The 15,049-nt window shown below is 39.3% G+C and overlaps 1 protein-coding gene across 3 annotated transcripts in view; it reads left to right on the top strand.

The window, feature by feature from the left end:
* Positions 1-15,049, top strand: part of LOC118789884 (sorbin and SH3 domain-containing protein 1) — a 73,312-nt gene continuing 58,263 nt past the window's right edge. For all 3 annotated transcript variants that reach the window (XM_036546608.1, XM_036546607.1, XM_036546606.1), the window contains exon 1: positions 1-69. The gene's annotated coding sequence lies outside the window, so the exon portion shown is untranslated. The remainder of the gene's footprint in view (positions 70-15,049) is intronic.

The raw sequence follows: 15,049 nt of genomic DNA, 5'->3' as shown, positions 1-15,049 counted from the left end.
AAACAGAATCCCAACTGCGGCGTGTAGTGGCGTCATCACGAAGGAACACTGGAGTGCTTTTTCCCAAAGGTAGGAACCCACTGCGCTACGCAGTTTCATAACAAAGTGCGGCAGTTGTCTTTAAAATAATCCTCACATTTTACCGTGCAAACATGTACCGATTGCTTTTTACCTATTGATACGGGCTTCATCATGAGGCTAAAGCTAGTTTTTATCGTATGCCATCAGATAAGCAAAATAGTTCATTTTCCAACTCGTAATACTGACACTAACAGCTGCTTGGCATTTCGTGGTGCATTTTGAATATTGCGGAAAAAATGCTAACATTATCGTGGAGTCACGTTTACAGCCGCCTTCAATTTAAAGGAAAATGTCTGTCTCAATATCTAATGGTGTAAGAATATTAGTATTTCTCCGTTGTGGAGCTCCTTGGGTATTAAACAGACAGGAGACACGGGAACGTGCTGCAGAACATGCGTTTGAAAGTCAGCAGCCAAAGGAAGGATTGCTGCACTGTACAGCCTTATATGGAAGAAAATACGAAAATCCTGTATTCATGAATACTAGTCATAGCCAATATGCACCTTTTAGGAAGAATAGATGGATGAATTTAATCTGGTCGACATAGGTGGCCAGGGAGATTTCTTAAAAAAAAAACATCAGTCAAGAACAGATGGGAAAGAATCGACAGATGTACATGCGTGGAGATCCCCCGACTGTGGCATTTTCAATACATATGCAATTTACATCAATTCACTTATATTATGACGAAACATTTCCCATTTTCTCATTGTAAATATGGTGTGACTGTTTTTGTACCGTTAAAATCACTGGTTAAAAACGATGTCCACAATGTGGCGTATGTGTTTGATATCGGCAGGTACACGCTGGCTGTCTCCTGACTGATTTATGTTGTTACCTGTGCAAGGTCATAACCCATCAGCCAATAGTTTCCATGGCCTTGAGCTCAAACACTGCCTGAGAGTGCCTGCAGTTCAAACATGTTATGAAATTGAGTGTTACTTTTAACATCTGGGAAAAGCTGCTCTTAGATCGCTCTTACATCGTATGCTTCCTAATTCGGGTCATTTCGTATTAACAGTGCTGTAGTTACAGTATGAAGCTGGCACCTTTTTCTAACCAATATCTTCTGAAGCAATTCTCTTGTGTCCTGAAGCTTTACTGAAATAGACATGTCATGAAACAAAATTTAAAATCCGCTAATAATTGAGTTTTTTACACCACGACAAAATTGTTACATCATTGATTTCTCTGTGTAAATAATCTATTTTACGGGTGTTTAAGCATGCATCATCAGTAAATAAAATGTTTGTATTATAATACTGAAGACAAGACTGGGGCTTCAGACCCACTTTATTACCCTCACACACAGCTCTTACAATTAAAGTATTTCACATTTTTCTTATGGCTTATTTTCTGGTGGACTCCAAGGTAATTTGGTTGGAGTAGTACATGAGTAGTGAGGCAAACTAAACGCTAAAGTACTAGACATGGATCTAAACTACATACATTGCTCAAAAACTTTCAGTGTACAGTGCATCCAAAGTATGTTGTAATCTTTTCAAAAATGATAAGGATCTTTGATGACCTGTGTAGATTGAAAAGTACCAAAAAGACAGCAAAGCTTGAATCAGCTACAATGCTTTGGCTATTCATGAATGACTGTAGTGCAAACAATATTTTAATGGGAGGCAGGTTAACACAAAAGAAGTAATAGATTTGTGATGAGTGAGTGATATTTAGTACTGAGCATGCATCCACTCAAGAATTGTACAGCAGTACCCTTTATACCCAGTATCCTTATCTCAAGTCATTCTGTACAGTTTGGTAATCTTTGTGTTATCGGGCAATTTGGAGAGGTTTTAAAGTGGAGAAGAGTTTAAAATGCGCAGTAATTAAACTTACTGTTTGCCTTTATAGTGGCGGTAAAGTGGATATGGATCAACTTTGTCGCAGTAATGATTTTGCAGTCAACAATGCCACAAGCTGCATGATTTCAGCTCAGTGATATGCCCATAGTGCAACTGGCAGGACTCAGCCAGTACACATTAGATATGTTTTACACTCTACACAGTTTCACCTACCGCTGAATCTTCTGCATGGCACATCCCAATCATCATGCCCGCATTATCACCTGATCCGTGTGCCATAAAAATGAGCAAATCTACTAAGAATCAGGGTGGCATCTGTCCCAAGTAATTCCTTAAAACATGGCTGTAGTGGGAGCCTCAGAGGTTCAATCAAGTTCTCAATTTTGGTCTATACTTTGATTCCTCGATTATGTAATTGAATCAGTTAGAAGTTTGATTGGGTGAAGTCAGCTGTTTCACTTCATCTTTGACATGGGCAGATAAGGCCTTGAATCCAACCCTGATATGGAGCTCCAGGACTGCTTTACTGCTGTCAACAATCATTGAACAATCTCATCTTAATATGGTGCACATCTACAACACTGGATCTCACAGGAATTGTGTGTATTCTGAGTGATAGCTGAAAGGAAATAATGTTATGAAACTGAAACAGTTTCATGAGTAACTCCTTGAACAAGATCAGCTTGAGTCTCAGTGCAAATTGGAGCACTTCGTACATTACTGTAATTGTTAATTGTCTAATGCATTGCCCACTGTGTAGTACTGTTCCTGGCCCACTGAAATGAAATTTGTGTTTTAAAATGGATTATGACATTCAGCAGGGGAGAAGGGGAGGGAATGACAGACACCCCCTTGGCATCCTGCCTCCCCCCCCCCCCTTCCCCCCTTCAGTTACACCGTTGTTCAACTGAAGTGCAGAACTCTAGTGCTATCCTCTCTCTGGCTCCCAGCTGCCTGACACATTCTGCTCAACAATTACGTGATCACCCAGGCTGCATGCAGTTCATTTAGGAGAGCAGGCTGAATCGCCATCATAAACGTCACTCCTGCATGCTCTGAATTACAAAGAATGTACCTAATGCCGTCCCTGCTTGGGTGGTTTGAAATCATGTTAAGATATTTATTACAGTAGGTGCATCATCCTACATTGGCAGGATGGCACATTGGTACATTGGGAGGAGGATTTGCATTGGGGATTAGATGGATCTGTACTGAAATCTGATTTTAATGTTAGGGCTGTATTACTTTTGTTTATATGTTAGTGGTGGACCATTTAATTTTACACACAATTCATGACTGTTTTTAGTACTTTTACTGTTTAAATTATTTTCAGTGCTGTTAATTTGGACATTGTTTACATATATGCTGCTGTTTCAATAATGACAACAGCTCCTCTGCATGGATAGGGCCATTAGGATGGCAGGTTTGTCTTCCAGCAAGATTGGAGATATCCCATCTATATAGCACAGAGTTTTTGGCATGTTCTGCAGAAATATCCACAGTCATGAGGTCAGACTCCTTATGGTCATCTACTGCTGTAACATATAACCAACATATGACCATTGGTCTATCCTGGCTACAAATGTTACAATGCTATCTCCGAGATTTGTGGATACTGCCAATCATGTGTACCCACTTTTGATGTAATAGTATGGCCCCAGTATCCCATTGTACAGCTTTATCTTCAGCAGGTCTATGAGATCTATATATTTTATGAATATTCAGTCATTTTGAATTCATTAAAAATCAAGTGTGTTCAACATCAGTTTCATTAATATGTTTGATCAAATAGTTACAAGCTTTTGGTGTTAAAAATAATCCTTGAATTGCATGTACTGTTACACTGATCACTGTTGGTATATCCTGTTTGGAGGGGCTAAATGTAGATGTATTCTGCCTACATTGTGGCCATTTCTTAGTTTTCTCCCTACTTCAATCTGCAAAGTATCATGCAAAGTATATGACATATGTATCCACTATGTATATGATCTTTTTCCGTAACCAGACATATGACAATTGAGTTATCTTATTTTGAAATCACACATACAGTATATCATATATTAAATGCTATTTAATGTCTCAAAAGGTTATGCAATCATGCTAACCTATCATTGCTGTACCTTTTTGTGCCACAAATAAAATCGAAGAGGATCTCTCCACCAGCACAGCTGTATCACTATATGCTCCATTCCGAACTTACCCTTCAGTCAGTTATGAAGAAATACTGTACATTCGAATGCATGTTATCAAATATTTGACTAAATTAAGAATGGACGTTTCTCAGTTCAATACGGGAATAGTCTTAAATCATAGTTGCTCATTTTATCAGTCAATTTGTAATTACACTTTTGAAAGCATTTTGAGTACTTTTTTGTTAATCAAGCATGACATTATTGTATGGTCCTTGTGGGGCATTATGTGTTTAGATCCCAATATTGAGGCTAAGACAGTAGTGGGTTATTTCAGAGTTTTGGAAGTCTTACCTATGAATAAGAAAAAACAAACATTCAGAAAATTATTTTTGGATTGATTTAAGATCTATTACTCTAACAAATGGGGCAGTGTTGTAGCAGAAGCACCCTCTCAAAGTCCCAGTCTCATGAAATATCCATTTAACATAAACATGTAATTAAAATACCACAGAGAGACAACCTTGCAGAATAAACACCCAGTTTATACCCTCAGAAACCACTGTCTTGGAAAATCCCAGAATGCTCTCCTTCTGTGTATCTCGCTCTCATGAGCTGTGTGACCATGTTTTTCAAAAGGTGACTTTATAGGTGACAAATGTACCAATCTATCATATCCTCAAAACAGTTGTTTATATTAAACTTAGTACTGCATATTTAGGTAGGAATTCATGCGCTATTAGTCTAATTATTATGCTTGGTATTGATTTAACAATACGTGTTTCATGCATTACTCTCATATTCTGTCATTTAAGGATGCTTGCTAAATGAAAACAATTATAAGATGATGAAGAATGCATTTTATTTTCACAAAATTACCAGCTACTTTGCCAGAGGTTGGGTTGCTTGGCAGTCATGTCTGACCACCACAATACTTTTTATGTATCTTAGTGAAGATAATTTGCTATTGTATGTATATTTTGTCTTATACAAACTCTGCACGTTTGACTCTGATTGCTTGAAAATATGTAGGGCAGAGTTTATTGAAAAGCAGTGGCATGCTGTTCTGAGTTTCTTTTGTGAAGGTCTGATTATCCAAATGCAGTGCTTAATTAGCCTCCAGTAAGGGCAGCCACCAACAAGACTACCAGGCCAAACATCTGTGCCATTATGAGGCACCCTCAAAGCTAAATGGGTCGGTTGTGTTTGTAGGAGACACATTGCAAAAAGTAAAGAGTAGATTGCTTATCCAAGAGCAAAGTGATCACAATGTACTGAAACATTGTGTATATTGAATGCAGCCCTTAGCTGACTCTTCTGATATCTTATTTGAGCGTTGCTTTCCAGGTCATTGAATTCTTACGGTAGAACATTGTCCACAAGAGTCACAAAAGAGTTGCTTCAGTCACTTTTGTGAAGGGACAGTGTGAAAGCAAGGGCCTTTTCATCTAGATTGATGTACATTCTTCAAAGTCACATCAAGCTGGAACAATTGTGAAAGTGGCTTATACCACCAAGGGTGTGTCCTCCACAGCAGAATTACATATTTTGGCTTTTGTAGAGAAAATTGTTCAAACTTGCCTAGGTTTCCTCTAAACTGCATATTGTTAAAATCATAATTTGTTTTAAAGAAATAGTTAGGTCTGCATTATGTGACTTTGTCTTTGTGGTGTTAGGTGGACTTTATTATGAGACAAAATTGAAATCATCCCCAATGGACAATGTACTAAATGAAATGTTTCAACCAAATCTGGACACAAGAATGATCATGTATGACAACACTTTGTCTGCCAAGATATATGGAAATGAGAATAAATTATTCATTAAAATATTGACCTTTTTTTCTGAAGTTTGACTAACTGTGACTAGTTTCAGTGATTAAACATTTGAAAAATAGGCGATTATAAATGAATCACTTTTCATGATAATGGTATATAGTTTTACACCTGTCAGAGGTAATTAAAGCACATCATCCTACTACAGCTCACTGTCTCACAGTTTCTCCATAAAAAGTACATCTGAAGATCTAAAGCTTTAACTCATTAAAATGTTAAGTATAATTATTAATCCTGTATCTATATAGTTTCAGCAGCATGGATAGCATTGAGTGTAATGTTATCAGCTGTACTTTGATTCCCAGGGAGACATTTGTAGTGAAGCCACCTGCCAATTCATAAATTAGTGGAGTGGCTGCTCTGACTGGGCTGCCTTATATGTTATTAATAAATATTTATTTAATGGACTTTGTGTGCTTTTTGTTTTGCTGCTGATCATGTGCATGCAGTGACAAGTCAGACATCAGTAACATATTTCTTGGCTGTGCAGCATAAAGTAAAACACAATCAGCTGGCACTGTCTTACAACATTGATGTATTAATATAGTGCATTGCCTGGAGATCAAAGGCATTATATTTGAAAGAATTATATTTCCAAACTAATTTAACACTGTAAATTTGAAAACTAATCGAAAACTGTTTTTTAAAATCAAAGTGAAGATGGAACCAAATATGCTACAGCAATGGCTAACATTTACCAGTCAGTGCTCTGAAATTAGCATTGTACATCATTTGTGAGTAGTATCACAGTATGTTTTAATGTGAAATGTCTGTTCCAATAGACTCCTGGGCATAAAGGAAATATATTATTTCAATCACCCACAGATGCTGTGTAATTTCAACTCAAGCCATGATATTAGGAGTGAATGAAAATCATTGACTATCATCAATTAAATTTCTAAAATAAGTCACTAAGCGCCTCATATCTTCTCTTGCACATTTACTCTAAGAATTTGAATGCTTGTCCATTTGTACTCAGAACACAGATACAGAGTGAATAAGACCCATTCAAATTTTAGACCTCTATGGAGAGATAGATTTGCAAACAAATTCTGTGGTAAGTATATTCTGGGCAAGATGTGGTGAGTTACAGTTGAGATATTCCAAAATACCATCAGGAAAAAAAGTTGCAGCTGTATACTCTGCTCCAGTTCCTCTTTGCTGGTGTGTTACTGTTAAAATTCAAAACTAGGTGTGAGAAAAAGTAAGTAATTGCTGCTGTCTTTGCTAGCATAATGTGAATTATGTTTATGCTATTCAACAGCTAATAAAAGTTGCACTGATGTGTTTGATTGCATGCCAACTGAACTTAATTTCAATTACTAACATTTATCACTGGCTACACAGGGGTAGTGTGTAATTTAACAGCATTTCACTGGCCTGTGTGCATCAAAGTGAAATGCCACAAAGCGTGATCTGGCTCTCAATTCCTTTATTTTGAGGTTTTGGCAGTCCAGTTTTTCAACCAAACATGCAAATTGCTCCTATGAATGCACAGTTCTGAACAGCACATGTTGAGAACTGTAGTTCAGTGTGGACCCTACTTCACATATCTCAATGGCAGCAAAGGGGGAGCATTAAACCATTATGAAATCACACTGATATTACACACCTCTGTGAAGCAGAAGGTGATTGGCTGGAATTCAAGTGCCATTTGTGAAAGATCGCTCAGAAGAGTGCAGTGAATGTAGCTGGTTAAATTTTTTTGACATAGAGTAAGCGGTTGGTCTGACGCTGAATGTTCTGAGGAGATCTGCTATGGTGGCTGCTGATGAATAATTTGTGTTGGGTGGTAAATATTTTACAGCTTTCGTGTAGTATCATGTTACCTGTCCCTGTGGAGATAGAGCAGATCTGTTGTGAGAAATGGTTTCAGGACTCAAACCTGAATTCCATTGATTTGCTTTCAACTGAATTCTGTTTGTAACTTTGTCAGATTAGGATTAGGTTTTCCTTGGATCAAAATAACAGTTTGTTCAGTAAGCCTTCTGGAAGACTAGCAAAACTACCCGAAAGACAACCAGGATACAATCCAGTGTAACTACAGAATGTGTACAGCATGGCCTGTGCAAATATTTGATCAAGGTGTCCCTGAATGCAGATTGTACAGGCTGTGTTGCCATGTTAGTTTAGACAGTGTGAGGTACATGTATCTTGTCAGCCGGTCAGTCTGGTTTTGTACCAGAAGTCACATTTCACAGATAACAAACTTTTTTTCTGAATGCTGAACAAAAGTATGAAAAGGCAATTCAGTGAATGAGTATTCCATGGGGGTGAAATGATATGGATGTTTTTTTTCAGACATTGTGCATAATTGTCGGAAATGGCTACAGTATATTTCACTTTACACAGTTGCAGGTGTTAAACTGTAGGTAGTAATCACATTTACCAAAAGAAACACTACTAGAGCTGCTTACACGTTTAAGTTAAGTCTAAATTAAAATTGAATTAGGAGTTACCTCTGATGAGAGCTGAGTAGGAACACGTGCAAAAATGATTCCCTACTTAAAATTTTTTAGTCGACACCAAAGTGAAATCAAAAGTCACCTTGCACCGGATAGTCCAGGCCACATTATCTCATACAAACTGAACAAGAACTGTTTCGCAAACAAATCCTTTATGTCTACATGTGAATACTGATTACAGCAGACAAACTGAATAGTTCTGAACAAGGTCATTAAAGACCTTGTAGCATTTCAAAGACTAGAACTATTTCTAGAGAAAATCCTTAAAGGGCCTTAATATTAGTGCTCTAGAGACAGGAGGTTAAGGCCTGCCAATCCATAACTTTTCAACTGCCATCCCAGTTGAAACCTGTGATTATAACCTTTGTGAGAATCCACTGATTGTTCAACAAATGCAGTGACTGTTTTACAGTGACAGCTGTCCTTCAGGACACAGGCACACACACACACACACACACACACACACACACTTACATAGATGTGTATATATATCATAAAGCATCTTTCTCCCTGATGAATATTCATGCAGAAAGAAAGACTGTCCATTTTTAATATGTGCTTATTCAGGTCAACTTTGTAAGGGTACATAAATATATTCATAAAAATATTTCAGCATTCATTAAAAACCTCAATGTGCTCCTTCTATTATGTAGTTTAACCAGGTGAAGTATGTTTGTGCTTGTGTTACTTTGAGGAATGAACTAAATCCATATTATTGTGGCTGAATACTGACACTAGAGATTTGTCTGAATGCTGAATCCCGTGGCATCTAAATAAACATTATTTCCAGTAATTCATCTGCAATGTCTAAATGTGTGCCTTCTGTCGGAAGACTTTCACCTCTAAAACACAGACAGATAAGCCAGACAGCTGTACTGGATTCTGAACCTGTTATCAAACACCCTCTCACGTTTGAAATTGTGGTGGAAGACTCAAATGTCTGCAGTGAACGAGGTGTAAAGAGTTTGCCATGAAGGAGGCAGGGTCCATGTTACTACCCAGGATAAATTTGTGAGGCTGCAGATTCAGAGCTAACCTTGAGGGTAGATCATTAGCACTCTCAGCTGGGAAGGTGGTCCAATTTGTCAAAGCGAGGGACACAAGCAAGCTGATTCAGCTATACATCTGGCCCTTCCCTCCTGCTGAAGTACTACAGTTGTCACCCTTGAGCCTGTTAGACCAGAGATCACAATCTGTATTCTTGCAATTTTAAGGATGTAATGGAATAACAAGCAGATATTTACCCATTTTTAATTTGAAAGGTGTCCTGTCTTTGCATTTCCAATAGGGAGTGGAAGGGCAGATATACAAAGGTGTGATTAATAAGGCTGATATTACAATGGCAACAGGAAAAGGTGAAACACAAGGGATAATACAAGTCCTTTGTGGTCACCAGTGGAAAACATGATAGATACTCATCATTCAACATGTTGTGGACATTGTGTGACAACAAACACCTCGTCCCTGGGTGTAAAAATGTGTTGTATGCCAATTAAGTGCAACCTGACACCTGCATTAAGCATGGAGACTGAGTATTCAGAACGAAGGCTGTCCAGGCAAATGGCTGATTAATTTAACACTCAGTAGACCATAATAATGAATGCATGTGTTGTACAGTATAGTAAATGTTATTTCCACTGTTATATGAATGTGTTATCTTTGCCTTTCTGTATTTGTCAATGTTGTGTGTGTGTGTGTGTGTGGGGTGGGGGCATACTTGTGAGTGTGCACGTGTGGAAATACAATGATACTGATGAGACATTAAATAGGCAGGGACTGTGAGATTCCACAGCACAAGAAAATGCCAAATACTGTCTTGTATGCTTGCATTTGTGATGCATCTAAAATAGCTGAATTATAGCGTTGTCTTACCAGATGGGAGGAATCCCATGAGCAGATACTCCAAGCACATATACCCGGTCAATCTGTGCTTACAAAGGCAGTGTACTTAAATCATGTTTTAGTTTCCACCATGCATACACTCAAATCCTATTACTCATTTTCTAGTGCTTGCTAATTTGACATTAATTGGATTATTACAGATTTTCTTGTCCCCTGGTAAATGGAATATTCAGTGATATTTTTAGTTGTATTTGAATCCACACAGATGTCTAGGGCAGTGGTGGATCAGAGTCCTATTGTAACCCTTCATTCATGGCCAGAAGGCTGAGGGTTCAAACCCCAGCTGGCATAGTTCCTTAAGCAAGGTGCCCAGGGAAATGTGTTACTTGAATGTCTCTAGTAAATACAGAAACCATGTTGATTTCATTATTACTGCATACACTTACCACTGCTGTAGTAAAAACAATCAGTAAAAATGTCCAGATATTATATACTCTTCAGAATTTTTCCACCTCTAGGGGCTTATAAGTTAATATCACTTATTGATTTACTTGTGCCTTCGTGCTCCCTCTTCTAGCCTTGATTCATGAGAAGCAGTACAGTACAGTGTTTCCTTTTTTGTTAAATTGCCTTAGGTCTGGCATCATTATCAGAAAATCCATAAAATAGCTGCGCAGAGAAAAAGAGTGTGTCTCATATGGAGAGAGAGAGTGTGTCTCAGGGGTCAGGGTTTACACAGGAAGAAAAACAGACTGCAGCGGGGAAGCAGTTTCAGTGAATAAAGGAGGTTCTGTTTTCTGTCAGAGGTCCAGCGATCCAGTAAACAGCCCACAATGCCGGGGCTGTGTGTTTGCTTGCAGGGAGATACAGCATGTGTGTCTCCATAACGAACTGAAGCCTCAGTTGTGAAATGAGTGTCTGCTCTGCAACGGCACATCGTACATTAATCAAATCTACGCAGTATGAATTTTTCATGTTGGGTTTTTAATATACTTTGGTCTTGTGCCTCAGTTTTTGAGCATAAATCATAATGTCCTGATAAGTATGTTGTTTTTGCATTAAATTTTCACTTGATTAAACCCCCAGTTCAATGTTCAGTGTTTATGGTGTGAGGACCATGAGCACCCAGTATCAGTCCAGTATTTGTAACTTTGCTTCTGTCTTCTACATCACTATTTAACTCATCTCTTTTCTAGAATTATACAGTGTAAATGTGTATATACAGATTTATGTAGCCTATATAGTTGTGCTCAATACAGTCAGCATTTTCTTGCATGACTCAGCATAAAATATCTTATGGCAATGTTGTTAGTGTGCTTTTGGCATTGGGTCAGCATTATGTACATAGTGTTGCATAGTGAAGAGTTCACTTGTCTTGTGACTAGGTTTACAGGTTTGATTTCCAGGTAGAGCACAGATGCATGCTTGATCATGTGATGTAGTCTTATTTGTATCATCAGATATCTGGCTCTGTGAATGGATAATAAGTAAGCTCTCCTTGATAAAAGCGACAGCTAAGCAAATAACAAAAATAATAATGTAATGTGCAGTATGTGTGTAAAGCATAATGTTACTATTTTGACTTGACTACCAGTAAGACTGTTAATCTGAAACTAATCTCATTCATGCAGTCACTTGGTGCCACTCCAGTCAGACCTGTGAAGCCCCTAATTGGTCTGTTGTGGTCTAATGTTTCTTTTGATGATGGATATGGGACAGCAGATGGGGGTCTGTCATTCCCCCCTGTGCATACTGGTGTGGTGCAGACAGAGATGCCTATCGGGCAAAGGCATTCTCTGTAGCTTCATCGCTCACACGTGCCTTGCATTCCGACCCAACTGCATTCAAGTGCTAGCACGGCTCCCAATATCCCCTGATTCCATTGTATAATTAATTGATGGCAGCACCTATTAGTCTACATACAGTGTGACATAGTTCTTCCCACTGAATGTCGAGGGGTCGAATGCCATGTGGATGTGCATTTTAGCAGGGGGGCTTAGTAAGCCTGCTTCTGGGAGGGCGTGGCTGTTGAAGGGCGTAGTCTCAATGGGGTGTGGTCCTGTTATGGCTGCAGGTTTTCACTCCTTCAGTCTCCTTTGCTCTTTAGTCAGCTCAGGTAGGTTGAAGTCTTCTGAACCAGGGAGGAAATACCCTACTGTTGCTGTTTTCTCTGTACACTGCTACAGACAATGTACTCTAACCCCATTTAATGTTTCATGCTGTCTGCAGTCAGATAAGGTCTGCTGGTGTGGGTGTTGTTCTCCAACTCAGCCTCTAATGGCGAGTAGTGTTTCGGGGATCTGAGCGACAAACGTGAACTACTGTGTGGGTAACTGGAGATTTACTTTTTCTGACAGCAGTCATCAGAGACTCCAGACCTGATTCTGCCCAGACTGACCTTCTGTAAATGTCCATGTGAAACTTGGCATCCATGTGCCAGGCCCTGTTCTTTTCCCCGGATCTGCACATCATCACACTTTGTAACTGTCAGAACGGAAGGCACCGGCCATCTCTGACCCCATGGCTGTGAACGGCCTGTTTCTGGAGCCAGCACCACAGGCATCTGCTGCTGTCTCAGAGTCTCTCGTCTATTTATGGCGTAACACCTTACATGAAAGCTATTTGTTTTGTTCAAACTCCATCTGGTCTTCACTGGTCCTCTCTGCGAGCCTACACAACAGGACTTTCATTGCCTATGTGCTCAACATTTACCAAAAAACTCAGCATGTTTCCCTCTGCTCCAGCATTGGGTGCATTTACTGGTCTGACACTTTTCAGTTTGTTCCTCAGTGTGAGTCTTGCTGCTCCTCCCTCTTTAAGTGCGATTACTGAAAACATATTTCCTCTGCCATTTTAAAGCATGTGGTTGCTGTCTGTACCATTACTGTATTGTTGATGGTAATAGTGATCAGAATAATTTGTCTATGCCTGTTTCACCTTTTGTCATATTTATTGAGCTCCTTCCTCATATGTAAAGAATCACCCTTTCCCCCTGAGTTATTAGCACTCTATTTCTGCAGTTTCTACTTTTATCTATTATTCCAAAGGCTTCACTCCTCTGCTCATTCTTGTAGACTATAAAGACAGACTTCCTTAGAGCTTTCAAATTGTCCCAGATCCTCTTAGAGTTTACAAGTGACTAAAAATACCCATCTTCTCTGGGGGGTTCCTCCTTCATCCTGACACTGCTTATTCCGGTGGAATCTGTATTATTGAAAATGATCAAACAAAGGAAAAGAACAAGGTAGAGAAGTTCCCTCTAGATTGCAGTCTCTTTCACTTCCCCATCTCTTAAAAACTCCAGTTTGAAAAGGTGTCCTCTTCCTCCTCTAGGAGAAATACCATATGTCAGACATCTTCATCTTCTTTTTCAAAATGAAATGGTGACAGTTGCCTTGAAAGGCTGCAGTGGGCTGAAGGCACAGAGTATGCCTGTGGCTTTCACACAGTCTGGAGGAAAGGCCTGTTGGACGCCTGAGTAAGTCCCGGGTCAGCAGAATCGCATGAGGCCAAATGAATGGATACTTTATCATCCTGAGTTGGAGATATAGCTTACGGCATCATACAAATATCACATACAATCAGAAGCATTAAATGCCTACAAAAAATATCTCTGAAAAGACAACTCTGAACTCTAAAGTTTTTTATGTACTTATGCTGTAGTACTATAGATGTTGTGTATCTTTTCATCTGATGCTCATTGGAACATAGTTTGGTATCTCCAGGTGTAGCGTCTTGAGTAGTTCATGTATGCTCTTACTTGACAGATACACCCTTATGTTGACATTGCCAAGGAGGTGTTTTGCAGTTTTGGTCCCATTTTAAATTTAACGACTGGATATCATCAGAATAGTCCTCACACTTTGCGCTGTGGTCCAACTGTGAGCAGTGCCTGCTTTCCTGGTGTTGGATACTGCTTATCCATGGAAATAGGAATCTCACAATGTTATGAAACCTCTGTTCTGATTATCTGTTTGATTTATTTTTGAAAATGTGCTGCACACTTTTCCCACTACAGAGTGCCTCGTGGGATATCTATAGTGACGTCGACAGCCTCTCTGCTGCATGTTCTGAATCCTGAAACTTCTTGCAAAGCAGATTGAGAGACCCACATATGGGTTATTTTGCAGCCAGCTTGTGAGTCAGTTGAATTAAAAACTGCTCCACTCAGAGAAGATCTGTGTGATTAATGCAGCTAAGAGGCATCCTAAATTAGCTTTTTAATACAACACTGCAGTTTTCAAGAGAAGCACTTTTTTGGTTTTGGCTCATACCTTTTGATCAAATACCATGGAAGCTAAAGTGAATCTCAGTGTTTTTACTGATTAAGAAGTGAGCAGTGCAGTAAGCCTCTGTTATCTGTGTTATTCTGCTCAAAGGGAACAGGGGCTGCCGTGAGCACGGTGCACTGAGGTATGTGGAAAAGACCGGAACATGTTGAATCCCTCTGCAGACACGAGATGTCGCATACATTTCCTTTTATGTAGCAATTGTATAAACAACTGGCGTGGGGCTGGAATAAATCTCGGGCCGAATGTGTAGGGCCTTCGGCTCATGTCCAGTGGGCCCAGCGGTGGTGTTTATGGAAGGAGAGCATGCTCTCCATCGAAAGCACTCTTTGCTCCGGTGGGCCTGAGCTTTTCGAGCCTTGTATGGAGCTCTTTTTTCCAGACCCCTGTCATGTGCCGAGATGTTTCTGCTACTCTCTCTGCCGTTTGTTGATAAAGCAAAGCCAAACCAAATCACTGCCGAGTCCCTCTTCAGTTTTCGGTGGTTGCACTGGTCCTTGTTTATTTATGTATGAAGGTATCTTCAAATAGCACTGTGAAGAAGCTTTCAGGGAATGCAATGGACCTGTACTCTTCATATGAGTGGAAGAGTTTTCT

Source organism: Megalops cyprinoides, chromosome 15 (genome assembly GCF_013368585.1).
Source record: "Megalops cyprinoides isolate fMegCyp1 chromosome 15, fMegCyp1.pri, whole genome shotgun sequence".
Lineage (NCBI taxonomy): Eukaryota > Metazoa > Chordata > Actinopteri > Elopiformes > Megalopidae > Megalops > Megalops cyprinoides.
The sequence above is the reverse complement of the archived record's forward strand: the minus strand, read 5'-3'. Positions and strand labels throughout refer to the sequence as shown.